Source organism: Astatotilapia calliptera, chromosome 3, assembly GCF_964374335.1.
Source record: "Astatotilapia calliptera chromosome 3, fAstCal68.1, whole genome shotgun sequence".
Taxonomy (NCBI): domain Eukaryota; kingdom Metazoa; phylum Chordata; class Actinopteri; order Cichliformes; family Cichlidae; genus Astatotilapia; species Astatotilapia calliptera.
This window is the reverse complement of record NC_137424.1, coordinates 38,688,456-38,703,322: the sequence shown is the minus strand read 5'-3', so window position 1 is coordinate 38,703,322 and position 14,867 is coordinate 38,688,456. Positions and strand designations below refer to the sequence as shown.

Sequence of the window (14,867 nt, the reverse complement as noted above, 5' to 3'; positions counted from 1 at the left end):
CAAAAAGTGTAACCAGTTTTCCTTCCTCTGTGTCTGGCCATGACTGATTAGTCCCAGCTGTGTTCACACCTGTTACCCATCTCCTCGTTATCCTTCATGTGTGCCCTCTGTTCTTTTTCATGTTCTCCATAGTAGCTGTGCCATAGAGTGTCTTTCATGTTCTCTCAGTTATATCTGGTTATGAGTGCTTCAGTTGCCAAGATCTGAGTTCAAGTTTATCTTTTGTTTGCTTCTTTTAGTGTTTTGTCTTGTACTTTGCTTTATGTAATTACTATATCAAAAAAAGCTGCCTCTTTAAGTTAATATTGTCTCAGAGTCCTGTATTTGGGCCCTACTCTAGCCTCCAGCACAGCTCACCATGACACTTAAACTGTGTTTTGTCTGCTGAGCTGATCTTGAATGATTAACTCTCACAACCAATTTGGTCTTTTATAATTACAACAAAATAAAAGTCCTGCCAATGTCACAAAAAAGGAGGGAGAGATACCTGATAAAAATCAGTTCTGCCCAAATTTCATTAGAACATTGACTTTGCGACAAGAGGGGACAGCATGTTAGACCTTGTTTACTCAAACATTCAGCATACAAGGCTTCACCCCTCCCCCAGATTGGACAATCTTAAATACACCACTGATCTATGCATCAAAACTACAAACCGAGTGCCAAAGAAGTGCCACTGTTTTCAGATGACATAACAGTGGTGGGTCTCATCACCAACAACAATGAGTCTAAATACAGAGAGAAGGTACAGCAGTCTGTCTTCTGGTGTGGTTCCTGCAAGTTTCAAACATGCACTATGCAGCCACTGCTTAAGAAACCTGGCCTTGATCACACAGTTTTAGCGAACTATAGGCCTACTTCCAAGCTCCCTTTACTTTCCAAGGTTTTAGAGAAAATTGTTTTTAGTCAACTGAAAGATTTTCTAGATGATAATGGCATCCAAATTTATTTGCCCCTGAAGCAGAAGGGTGGCATCTCCATAAAACCTCTCACAACATGCCTAGATGACATTAAAGCTTGGTTGGCTCTAAACTTTTTAAATTTTAATGAAAAGAAAACAGAGTTGTTGGTGTTTGGACCCAGTGGTCCCTGCGAGTCCTCCTCTGTAGATTTGGGACCCCTGGAAGTTTATTTTAAACCTGTTGTTCGTGGTTTTAAGTTGGATGGTGATTTTAAATTGGACAACCAAATCAGAGCAGTGGTGAAGTCCAGTTTTTATCATTTAAGGCGACTGGCAAGAGTAAAATCTTTTCTTTCAAGGCAGCACCTTGAAACAGTGATCCATGCTTTTATTTCTTCCCGCCTGGACTACTGTAACGCACTTTACGTGGGGGTCAGTCATTGCTCTCAAGTCTGCAGCTGGTTCAAAACGCTGCTTCATGACTCCTAACAGGAACTTTTAAAATAGAGCATATAACCCCTGTCCCAGCCTCACTGCAATGGCTGCCTGTGTCTTTTAGAGTTAATTTTAAAATTCTTATGTTCACAGTCTTGCCCCGCCTTACCTCTCTGAGCTTCTTCATCTCCACACACACCCTGTCGGTCTCCCAGGTCAGCTGACCAGCTGCCCTTGGAGGTACTGAGATCCAGGAGGAAGCTCAGAGGGGAGCGGGCCTTCTTTATCGTGGCTCCAAAATTATGGAATAATTTGCCCTTCACTGTCCAATTTTAAATTGCGTCTTAAAACCCACTTTTATTCTTTGGCGTTTAACCTCAGTGAGACCTAATTTCCCCTTGAAATTAAATTGCCGTACTTTCCGGACTACAAAGCGCACCTGAATATTAGCCGCACAAGCTAAAATCAGGGGAAAATGCTGTTTTGTACCTACATCAGCCGCACCTGACTAAAAGCCGCAGGTGCTTTAATGTTTACTTACGATATGTAAGAGAATATGCACAAAGGGGATTGTCAGGAAAGAGATGGCTGTTTGGGAACACATCCCTTGTATTAATATTTTGAAAAACAAGTTACTGGTACATATTTGCATAACTTTTTACATATATGTACAAGTACCGGTAATTACAAGAACGAAACATGTACTCTGCTTTATAAACGAGTAACAAATGCAGTTGACAAGACTTCACTCCTGCTGATCTGCCAGATCATTCTGTTCAAAGTACCCGGCAACAAGACAGATGAGCAGGTTGAGGGCGGGCAGTTTATCATCTTCCTGGCTGTCCAGCGTGCTGCGGAGCTGGGCGCATCTCCGTGCAAGCTGTCTGATGGATGAGTGAGCTTGACGCTACATGACGATTCGCGGCTCCGGGACTGACTCGTTGATGGATTTGTGAGGCAGGACGTTGGCACCGTTCAGGTAAAGCTCATCATTGATGATCACGTCCTCCCCCAGCACCGTCACATTCTCCATACGCACCCACTGGCCGACTGACGAGCTCCACCCCACGATGCAGCTCTCCAGCCACGAGTGCGATCGAACCCTTGACCCTTTCAGCACCGTGCACCTCTTTATCCTCACGCCATCCTCCACAACAACGCCGGCGCCGATGGTGACATTCGGGCCGATGGTGCAGTTCTCCCCGATCTGTGCTGTGGGATCAACCAAGACGTTGCCGAGGAAACCGGGGCCTGTGCGTAATCTCTCAGGTGCATGTTGTCGTACTGACTGGAGGTACATACACATCCCTGTCAGGAAGTCTTTAGGCTGGCCGATGTCCATCCAGAAACCTTGCAGCTCCATGGCATACAGCTGTCCCTCCCCTGCCATGACAGGAAATATTTCTTTTTCAATGGATGTTGGTCTCAGCTGGATCCTGCTGAGCATGCCCGGATTGAAGATGTACATGCCGGCATTAATTTTGTTGGAGACAAAGACCTTTGGTTTCTCCACAAAGCGATGGATCCTCCCGCTGTCTGCCTCATACACCACCACACCGTACTTAGAGGGCTCTTCCACCCGTGTTACCACAATGGTTCCCTCCTTGCCGTGGTTGCGGTGGAACTGCAGCAGATCTTTGAATGGAAAATCACAGATGACGTCCGAGTTGAGAACGAAGAACGGCTCACTGTCATCATTCAGCAAGTCTCGAGCCAACGCCAGGGGACCCGCTGTTCCCAGAGGCTCCTTCTCATGAGACAGAGAGATACGAATCCCAATTCTCTGCTCCTGCACTCTCATCTCTCTCTCCAGGAGCTCTGACATGTAGCTCACTGCCAGAACCACATGGTCCACCCCAGCTTTAACCAGTGCCTCCACCTGGTGCAGCAGGATGGGTTTGTTGCAGAACTCCACGAGGGGTTTTGGGACGCTCAGGGTGAGCGGTCGCAGTCGGGTCCCGTACCCCCCCACCAGGATCAAAGCCTTCATGATTCTGCCGTTACCAACAGTTACCTAAGTTCATCAATAACCAGATGCTGATGCCCTGGGTTTTTTCGTTAATAGTCTACAGCAGGTCTGAATCCAATTGCCGAGTCTTGCTGCATCCACCCATTTTAACAAGTTCTTTTCTTCCTAGTATCGAGACTAAGAGAAAATGTGGCCCGATCAGCTCAAAGCCTCGCTTATATTTCCGCAGAGCGCGGGCGGATTCGTCACGCACCAATCGCAGAGAGGCTTGCGGCAGCGCGCAAATTCAATGCACTTTTCTCCAATGAGCAGGACACACCGAGGCGGGGCGATGCTCCACGTGGAGCCCGTCACCAATCACGAGCCGGAGCGGCACCGCGTCACAGCCAGTCACACACTTTAAGAGCAGCGAGTCTCCTCTGTTCGCTACATTTTCTGCTCTTATTACAGGGAAAGGAACGTGAGGAAGAATGGCAAGAACCAAGCAGACTGCTCGCAAGTCTACTGGCGCTAAATCCCCCAGGAAGCAGCTGGCCACCAAGGCTGCCCCCCGGCCACCGGAGGCGTCAAGAAGCCCTACCGTTATAGGCCTGGTACCGTGGCTCTGCGAGAGATCCGCCGTTACCAGAAATCCACCGAGCTGCTGATCCGCAAGCTGCCCTTCCAGCGCCTGGTGCGCGAGATCGCTCAGGACTTCAAGACCGACCTGCGCTTCCAGAGACATCCAGCTGGCTCGCCGCATCCGCGGAGAGAGAGCTTAAGCTGCACGCTCTCCTACCAACAACGGCTCTTTTCAGAGCCACCTCAATCACTCACACCAAGAGCTCGCTCCTTTATTCTTATTGTTAGTATTGTTTTTAAAATTGAATCTTATGCTCACACTTCAATCTTCATGCTGTTTCTATTCCTGAAATTACAGTTGGCATCATCACTTCAGTTACGAAATTTATATGTAACTAGAAAAATTTGCATTTCCTGCGAAAATGCTGTGTGGATGCCTTAACGTTGAAGATGTCGGCTGAAAAAAGCTGAAAAAACATTGAAGAAGCGACAAAAAGGGAAAAAGGAACAGGGCAGGGTTCAGTGGTTGAATCATCCGTCCCCACCAATGCCAAAACCAAATCTACGCCCTTGCTATGTGTTGTAACCAATGACTATGATGTAACTGTACAAAGTGTGTCAGCCCACTAGCCCAGACACCGACCAAACCCCTGCCCCAGATGGCGAACAGAGAACGGGGGTGTGTGAAGACCCCACGCCTCACTCCTCCCGCTCACTTATTGTTACTGCTAATGCAAATTAGTGCAAATCGAGTAATGCAAACCACTATTTATTTAGTTGTGTAGATGTTTTCGTATTCCAGCCGATTCTGCTTCAGAAATTATTTAGTGCGTTTGAAGTCTAATATGGAATTAATTCGGTGGAATGTTGTCGATGTGTTTCTGTTTTTATGCAGCAGCCCGGACCAAAACTAAAAAATGTGAACAAACATGTCGGACCTATTTCTGATCTGAAGATGAGTGCGGGGAAAATAAGGAGGTCGCATAACACTGAATCATGCAACAAACCTCTGCACAAATGTACTTACTATCGTGTCTTTCTTTCCGCAGAACCAACGCGGTATCAAATACAAAAACAAAACTTTGATCTCTCTCCCAAAGGTTTTAACCGGATATCTGCGGTAGAATCCGCAAAACTACAAGCTCGACATCAATATTGTATCTAGATCTGCTCTCTCAAGTTACTGAAGTAATTATGTGCTTAGGAATGCATTCTTCGGGTGGCCAGAGAGAAAGGCCAGATTCTATGGCGTGGGGCGAAGATAATGTTTTTTTTCGGATTACTCCCGACTAACCATGGACCGGCGTGTGTCCTTTAAACAAATCAAGTTGGAGTTGAGGGAAAGAGGAGTGGAATACTCCCTGCTCTACCCTGCCACTCTAGAAATAAAACATAATGGAGCAAGGCACAGATTTTCTTCATCTGAGGAGGCTTCGAAATTCATTAAGAAACCCCCCCCCCCCCCCCCCCCCCACGCACACACACGCACAAACACATCCTCCAACCGTTTATGCATGGACGATGAATACAGAGTTTATCACGCAACATCAAAGGGATGTGCCTTTTTTCACGTCACGCTGTGCGCCACGTTATTGTTTACATGAGATGAATTGCAGAATGGCAGATAGAGACAAAATACTGTTAATGTTAATCTGACTATCTTCAGGTTTTACAGCTTACATATACACACGCAGTTACTGTCCCTCCATTTAGAAAGGCAGAGGCATCACAGTGTGATTATTTTACATGTAGTTGTTTTTTCCCTGTGTAATAATATTCAACATTGCTATCAATACATTTTTCAAAAAATGCCTCTCTGTGCAAAATGGGTTCAAAAACATAAACAGCTGTGGGATCCTGTTTGTCCGTGATTTGAACGGGGGAACAAATCGTGGCAGGATCAGCCTGATGTTATTTGTATCCCACTGTAACTTTATTGTATAAAGAGCTAACATCTCCAAAATGTCAGGAGTAGTTAGTCATTACAACAAGTGTTTGTGAACTAAAAATCAAGAATGTGGGATACTGTTTGTCCGTGATTTGAACAGCCCAGCGCGTGCTCCGGACGAAGGGAAAAGCAATTACGCAGGGGAGACCTACCTTGGCACTTGTGCAGGTGAAGCCAAAGGGAAGATATGCTTCACCATATTTTCTAGTCTTTGGCTTAGAATGAAGTTGGTTTGGAAACATATTCAGCTATGCTTCCTCTCCTGCTTTGCGTTTCTGTAGGCGCCCGTGCTAGCAGTGTCCAAGTATTTTTTTGTTTTTTTTCCCTTTCATTGGTCCCCCTTTAAAAGCTGGCTTTCTCTAACTTGAAGAACAGAGTAAGGAGAGAGTGGTGGTGTGGGGATTGGCGTGCGAAGAAAGAATAGGAAACCTCCCTTTGTCTTTGTTTTTTTTTTTGTTGTTGTTGTTTGTTTGTTTGTTTGTTTGTTTGTTTTTGTTTCTCTCTCCAGGAGCTCTGACATGTAGCTCACTGCCAGAACCACATGGTCCACCCCAGCTTTAACCAGTGCCTCCACCTGGTGCAGCAGGATGGGTCTTTGTTTTTTTTGTTGTTGTTGTTGTTTGTTTGTTTGTTTGTTTGTTTGTTTGTTTGTTTGTTTTTGAATTACTTATTTATGTATTTATTTTTCAGTTCTACTATCAAAGTTTAAAATGAAATAAAAATTGTTGATGACAAAAAAATGTAATTTTTTTCATATCTTTTCTTTTACTTTAAATATATAAACTAAATATATAAACTTAAGCTGTAGCTGTGGCTCATGTTTCTGGAGTTTTCAATTCAGAATCTTCACTCTCAGGCTGTAGTGCAGTGAGTGACACCTACTGATAGGTACTAAGTGTGGTTGCTGTCAGCTTTGGTAGCGTACTATACCTTTGTGCAGAAAAGAGTCACACTGACACATTCAGACAGTTTAAGAAGCGCTTGGAGAAAAATGATTTAAACAAAAATACCTAACTGTATGGAGTTTTTTAAAGGATAAATAGTCTACATACATGTCTGAAAGTGATAATTATGAAAGTACTCATTTTATCTGTAGCCACAGTCATGCTTCTAATTATCAGGTGCCCTCTGTATTGCTGTTACACTGCTTGGGTCAAATTGAAACATTTTCAGATAATATAGACTAATATCAGTGAAAGTGATAAACTTTTCTGTACTTAATCATCAGTCAGTGAAGGACTGAAAGCCAGAGAAAAAGACTTTTATAGTTTCATTTTCTTTATGAGTTGAAACATGGCGCCACCTTGTGGATAAAAATCATTTCTGAAGCTCTGAAGACTTTAAAATGTGAAATATTTTCAGAACACGTTAAAGTGCAGGTTTTTCCTCTGGTTGTTTCTATTGCAGTGGTTGTAGGTCTTGTAGTTTTGATCAGTCAGTGTTATTATCTGACTGACATTTTCCTTCTTCTAGCTGTACTGACTGACCTTTGACCTCATGTGTTGATGACTCTTCGCCTCTGTCTCCTCTCACAGGGAGAAGATGATCTGCAGGATCCTGCTGCTCATCATCCTCACCTCATGTGTCTCTGGTCAGTTTACAGCTTCACTTTATGAACTCCAAATAAAGCTCAACAACAGATTTGTTCCAGGCAGGCAGAGGAGAACCACAACATCACTGGAGTGGACGTTCACCACCAAACCTGACAGATCTCCAAAACTCTCAACATCCTCTGTGAACTCTTTATCAGTGATAAATCCAGGCTCAGGACTGATGACTCGGGTCTTTACCTGTGTGAGGTGAACACTGATTATGGCTTCAGTGTTGGAAGATGTCAACTCAATGTCACTGGTAAGATGATTATAATTGCTATTTTTATCTTTATTTAAATAAACAAGAAGTGAATGACAGGTGTTAAGAACTGTATTATCTTGTACATGGCAATAAACATCATTAGTTAAAGTCCACATGGTCCTGGGACTGACAGCAGCAGCTCTGTTTGTCTGCTGTCATTATTTTTGTTTTACAAAGGAAAAACATCTCTTACTGTTACGTCTGTTTTATTGCCAGAAAATAAATGATATACAAGGTAATGAAGCCACATATAGGGGAAGTTATATACATATGTGGATAGATACAGTGTTGACAATGACTGTTGACAGTGTTATAACTACTTGCACTTTCAATTCAGTTTCCACCCGCATGTAAGCTACAAGATCTACAAAACACTGCTTTTGCTTATTATTACTTTCTTTTGGTCGTGTGAAGGGAACCTGCAAAGTAAGAATTTCATTGCTCTGCGTAACCATTTGTGTTTTGCGGTGTACATGACAATAAACTTCTTGAATCTTGAACACTTTATTAATCCGAGGTGGGAAATAGTTCTGTTTTAGATGATCAGTTGTATTATGAAAGCTAAAAAATGTAAACATTGGAAATATAAACAAAGTAAGTAAAAATAAGTCAAATAAAGGGAAATCATAAATTAAATATTTCAAAGTTAAAATAACACCATGGGGAGCTTAAGACTCATCATGAAGATCGATCACTCCACAGAGCTGGGAAACAAGCTCTGAGGACTGTGGTTCACGCCATCAGGAAGTTTTCTTCTGATTGGTCAGCAATCAAGGTGAGTGTGTGACAGTTCATGTAATCAAAGTTGGGGTAACAGTCAGGTCTCTCCCCTGACACATAAGATTGATGCGGATGAAAGCTTTACCCTTGAAATACACACAATCTTTACAAAGGATGTAAACATATTACAGTGATTATCACACCAAACATTAAATTAAACAAACCCCAAAATCACAGTTTTGTTTTCCAATCCAATGAAAGAAATAAACGATGGTAATTATGAGAAAAAAAACAAGTGTACAGTGTAAATTGCTCGTTTTGGAAAAATTGTGTAACAGAGGGCTGAATATGGATGTTTACTTATTGTCTCCAGTGTGTTTACTGGTTCTATGACCTGCAACTCTGGCACTCTCCCCAACTTCACACCACATGATTTACAGTGGGGCAAAAAAGTATTTAGTCAGCCACCGATTGTGCAAGTTCCCCCACCTAAAATGATGACAGAGGTCAGTAATTTGTACCAGAGGTACACTTCAACTGTGAGAGACAGAATGTGAAAAAAAAATCCATGAATCCACATGGTAGGATTTGTAAAGAATTTATTTGTAAATCAGGGTGGAAAATAAGTATTTGGTCAATAACAAAAATACAACTCAATACTTTGTAACATAACCTTTGTTGGTGTTGGGAGAAAATTCTGTAAAATGACACAGGAGAAATAAAGACACAATGAGACAAAGTTTCTTTCTTTGCTAAACGTGTACACGGGTGAGCTGCTGAGAACAACTCACACCATGCACAGTGGCTTGGCATTTTTTATAGGCACAGAGCACAGAGACAGTGAGAACAGGATAAGAAAATAATAAACAGATCCATATATGGTTCTAGTCTAGTCAGCAGAAAGCTAAGAAAGATAAAACAATATGTCCTTGCTGGGAAAATCTGAAAGACACTTCTAAACTACTTATCTAGGCACAATTTGTACATTTAAAAGAAGGTAAAGTTACATTGAATCATTTTTCCTCTAACAGTTGGCAATAACAGAGGTCAAACGTTTACTATAGGTCTTTACCAGGTTTGCACACACAGTAGCTGGTATTTTGGCCCATTCCTCCATGCAGATCTTCTCGAGAGCAGTGATGTTTTGGGGCTGTCGCCGAGCAACACGGACTTTCAACTCCCGCCACAGATTTTCTATGGGGTTGAGGTCTGGAGACTGGCTAGGCCACTCCAGGACTTTTAAATGCTTCTTACGGAGCCACTCCTTTGTTGCCCGGGCGGTGTGTTTTGGATCATTGTCATGTTGGAAGACCCAGCCTCGTTTCATCTTCAAAGTTCTCACTGATGGAAGGAGGTTTTGGCTCAAAATCTCATGATACATGGCCCCATTCATTCTGTCCTTAACACGGACCAGTCGTCCTGTCCCCTTGGCAGAAAAACAGCCCCATAGCATGATGTTTCCACCCCCATGCTTCACAGTAGGTATGGTGTTCTTGGGATGCAACTCAGTATTCTTCTTCCTCCAAATACGACGAGTTGAGTTTATACCAAAAAGTTCTACTTTGGTTTCATCTGACCACATGACATTCTCCCAATCCTCTGCTGTATCATCCATGTGCTCTCTGGCAAACTTCAGACGGGCCTGGACATGCACTGGCTTCAGCAGCGGAACACGTCTGGCACTGTGGGATTTGATTCCCTGCCGTTGTAGTGTGTTACTGATGGTGACCTTTGTTACTTTGGTCCCAGCTCTCTGCAGGTCATTCACCAGGTCCCCCCGTGTGGTTCTGGGATCTTTGCTCACCGTTCTCATGATCATTGTGACCCCACGGGATGTGATCTTGCGTGGAGCCCCAGATCGAGGGAGATTATCAGTGGTCTTGTATGTCTTCCATTTTCTGATGATTGCTCCCACAGTTGATTTTTTCACACCAAGCTGCTTGCCTATTGTGGGTTCACTCTTCCCAGTCTGGTGCAGGTCTACAATACTTTTCCTGGTGTCCTTCGAAAGCTCTTTGGTCTTGGCCATGGCGGAGTTTGGAGTCTGACTGTTTGAGGCTGTGGACAGGTGTCTTTTATACAGATGATGAGTTCAAACAGGTGCCATTCATACAGGTAATGAGTGGGGGACAGAAAAGCTTCTTACAGAAGACGTTACAGGTCTGTGAGAGCCAGAGATTTTCCTTGTTTGAGGTGACCAAATACTTATTTTCCACCCTAATTTATGAATAAATTCTTTACAAATCCTACCATGTGAATTCATGGATTTTTTTTTCACATTCTGTCTCTCACAGTTGACGTGTACCTCTGGTGCAAATTACTGACCTCTGTCATCATTTTAAGTGGGGGAACTTGCACAATCGGTGGCTGACTAAATACTTTTTTGCCCCACTGTATATCATTATGTTATCAATAAGGCCTCAAGCTCCACTTGACTGTTGCGTCTCTCACCCTCTCTGTTTTTCACACAATGATATTATCCTATATCCTCGCGTGTGATTGGCCACAATATGGAGGGATTGGAGCATAGCTGAGCCACCGTGTGAGAGCTGAGCAGTGAAAGGAAATTAAGTGAGGAGCCGGCTCTCGCTCAATGGGAGTCGACTCTTCTGATTCACTACAAAGCTCTCTTTAAGCACGGCTCTTACGGTGTGTTCACACCGAACGCGATAGACGCGACCAGAGAGTCAGGTTTACATGTAAAGTCAATGGAAAAGTGCGATGACGCACGATTGCAGGTCCCGCGAAAATTCAGAAGCGTTTGACGTGACGAGAAAACGCGTCAAACGCGTGTCAAAGTAGCGCATCGGGCGCGTTTGGTGCACGTATTTTTATCCGCGCATCAAATGGGAAGAGTCGACTCCCATTGAGCGTCAGGTTTTTTTGTTGCATTTTGTGCATACGCGTGTATCGCGTCTACCGCTCGAGTTGGAAAAATCTGAACTCCAGTGTCATTTCGCGCCGCGACAATCAATCAGGAGCCTGGTGACGTGGCTCTGACCTAGGTCAAAGGGGCAGGTCCAGCCAAAGCCCTTCGTACTTCATTCAATATGGAGGAAAGGCTAATCAAGCCGTAGCAAACCACCCGGAGCTGTACGACACCAGCTTCTTTCTGTACTGAGACAGGAATAAAAAGGACCAAGCTTGGAGGAACATAAGAGATCGGGCAACCTGGTAAGTTCATTCATTTCTCTTTTGAAATTTTTGACTGACCCGGGGAAGCCGCACAAAAGCTAGCAATCCCGCCCACTGCCCCGCTATTTTCCCACTGATGTACAAATACCTTTCTGCTCTTATGCATGTTGTCATATAGAAATATATGTTATTGTTTATTAATAAACAGCACACCGTGGTCCTGCTGTTCATCCGTCACTGCCTCGCTTTTTCGCTGATTTTTTTTTATTGCACAGTACAACTTTCAACAATGTGCCTTGCATTCTGCAGCCTGATTGACAAATCTCCTCCGTGTCTCCTGCGCTTGCCAAATTTGTCATGTTTGGTTTTGATAACCATCACGTCCAATAGAAAATACAGCACAAAAACACCCATAACTATGACCCTCATTCGGACCTTCAATAATACTGTTACGTTTTGAAATCTACAAAGGTTTGCACTTTGAGAATCAATTTGTGAGAACTGTGACTACTGTTCATGTGTGTGGGGAAAAAAGTGTATAAAGTGCGTGGCGAGGGGCTAGTTATTCTGAGAGCCCCTGCAATAAATGAGGGACCACTGTATATACTTTCTCTATGACTATTGTTTTCAACCTGTTAACATTTAATATTGTCTTGATAGAACCAACTGATTCTGCAGCAGAGCATCCCCTGTTGCATCTCCTGGCTCCCCAGTCCCTGAGCTCCTGCTGCTGCAACCACAGGTATGTAATTGTAGCAACAGCTGTCAGCAAGCACTGATAGCTTTTTACTCTGAATCAAATCAAATCAAATCACTTTTATTGTCACATCACGTGTGCAGGTACACTGGTACAGTACATGCGAGTGAAATTCTTGTGTGCGAGCTTCACAAGCAACAGAGGTGTGCAAAAAAATACAATAACATAAAACAAGAAAAATATAAGAATGGCTAAATCTGAGAGTAATAAATATATGTACAATATAAGAGTGTATGCATTACTAGATGTGTATACTAAATATGTTTTTCTATGTGTGTGTGTGTGTGTGTGTGTGTGTGCGTGTGTGTGTGTGTTTAATTTTACAAATTAAATAGAGTAAACAATAAAATAAAATATATAAAATATATAGAGGTTGGTAGTTGAACATGTGCAAAATAAGTGGCATTTATATACAGTGTGTAGTGCATAATGTTGAAGTTCCAGTAGTGAAGCTGAGGTGTCTATGAAGTGTTCAGCAGTCTGATGGCCTGGTGGAAGAAGCTGTCTCTCAGTCTGCTGGTACGGGACCGGATGCTGCAGAACCTCCTTCCTGATGGTAGTAGTCTGAAGAGTTTATGGCTGGGGTGACTGGAGTCCTTGATGATCCTCCCCACTTTCCTCATGCACCGCTTCCTGTAGATGTCTTGGAGGGAGGGAAGCTCACCTCCAATTATCCGTTCAGAGCACCGCACTACTCTCTGGAGAGCTTTGCGGTTGTAAGCGGTGCTGTTGCCGTACCAGGTGGTGATGCATCCAGTGAGGATGCTCTCAATGGCACAGCGATAGAAGGTCCTGAGGATGCGGGGGCTCATGCCAAATCTTTTCAGTCTCCTGAGAAAGAAGAGGCGCTGCTGCGCCTTCTTCACTGTTTTGTTTGTGTGTACTGACCAGATCCTCAGCCAGATGTACACCAAGGAACCGGAAGCTGCTCACTCTCTCCACAGCAGCGCCGTTGATGGTGATGGGGGGGGTGTACTTCTCTGCACCTCCGGAAGTCCACTATCAACTCCTTTGTCTTTGCAACGTTGAGGGTGAGATGGTTGTCTTGACACCAGTGGGTCAGGGCGCTGACCTCCTCCCTGTAAGCCGTCTCATCACCAACGGGTTGTGGGGAAGTCAGTGGGTCTTCAAACAGGCTATTCTTTTGACTGCCAAGACACTGCTCCCTCTGCCGAGAAGTGGGCCATGAACTTCTTCTTCACCAGGACAGCCTCTCTGGAGGAGTTGTTGGCTGCTACACGACCCAGAACTTTTTTGAAAAATTAACCTGTGATAAGACAGCATATCAAGACAGAATTGTTATTATAATATAACTAAAGATTAACTGTGCACAATTTTATCTAGCTCTCAGTTTTAAAAAAGGCTGGTGACCCCTGCTATAGAGTCTGACAGCTGCAGAGATTATATACAAATATTCAACTGGTTCTGTACCAGAATTAAACCAGGTCTAAAGAAAAAAAAAAGAAAAAAAAAGGAGTGAGTATCACTACAAAGATTAACCCAGAGTGGTCCTCATACCAGTTTGATATCAGCAAACACCGAGAGCATACAGTGATATGACACCACAGCCATGCTATCAATGCAAACACTGATAACAGCATAAATCGAATTAAATCGGGACTTGATGAGAGCTTTTGAGTATCACTAGAAATATTATAAACAGTCGTCTCCGTACCACAGTTTGCTATCAGTAAACACCAACGGCATTCGCTGATAGCATACTACATCCATGTCAGCAGTATATAAACGGATAGTTTAGCATATATTAGCACAGGTATCAATAAAGGACTACCGTATTAAATACTTTTACTAACCTCAGGCAGATGGACAGGCGCTCTGCAGGTGGGATTGACTGCCTGTAGTTGGTGTCTAGGCGGGCGATGCTTGGACCTACGCGGGACAGCAGCTCCTCAAACTGGGCGAGGGAAAGACAGTGGTACTGCTGAAAGCGGCCGTCATCCAGGCGCAGCTCCGGGAGCAAGTGGTGAAACTCACCAAACTGCTCACGCTTCAGGAGGACCTGATGAACCCAGGTACGGCGAGGACGTCCTTTACGCCGCTGCTCTGCTCTCCATAGTAAATAGAGAAGGGAGACTCTCTCTTCAAACGCTAGCTCGATAGCTGCCATCTTGCAAACATACCGTCTGGCGCTACTTCCTCCCACATTTCCAGTTCACGCGCGTCAAAATTGAGAATATATATATATATATATATATATATATATACCAGAGTGTTTTTATAATGGAATCACTGTTATAAGCCTTTAACCTGCATGTTTAAAATCACAAGACCCACATCTTTTGATCAAATATTATTCACAAGTATATTAATGAAGTTGGTGCTACTTGTTGAATGAGCATATGTGATCAATACTGTCTGAAATGTATTGATTAGGATTAATAAGTAGCCTTTGATTGTATTATGGCCAATGGTAACCAGTCCAAACAAAGGGTTAAATAAACTTTGCCCCACTGAGCTACACCTGGAAGCCTCTCCGCTGCCAGAAAGTGATGAAGCACCCATCTCTATCCCATAAAAGTAAACAAAACTTGCCCGACAGGCAAAAGTGAGTCTCTGGTTGCCAAAA

At 43.6% G+C, this 14,867-nt stretch overlaps 1 long non-coding RNA gene and 1 pseudogene across 2 annotated transcripts; both read right to left on the bottom strand.

The window, feature by feature from the left end:
- Positions 1–1,830: 1,830 nt before the first annotated feature.
- Positions 1,831–4,097, bottom strand: LOC145420924 (mannose-1-phosphate guanylyltransferase catalytic subunit beta pseudogene; annotated as a pseudogene). Its single transcript, XR_013902159.1, has one exon. The product of XR_013902159.1 is annotated as a mannose-1-phosphate guanylyltransferase catalytic subunit beta pseudogene (transcript).
- Positions 4,098–12,324: 8,227 nt separating this feature from the next.
- Positions 12,325–14,472, bottom strand: LOC145420923 (uncharacterized). Its single transcript, XR_013902158.1, has 2 exons — positions 14,095–14,472; positions 12,325–13,547 (listed from the first exon to the last, which is right to left on the bottom strand). It is a non-coding gene; the product is annotated as an uncharacterized LOC145420923 (long non-coding RNA).
- Between the last annotated feature and the right edge of the window lie 395 nt (positions 14,473–14,867).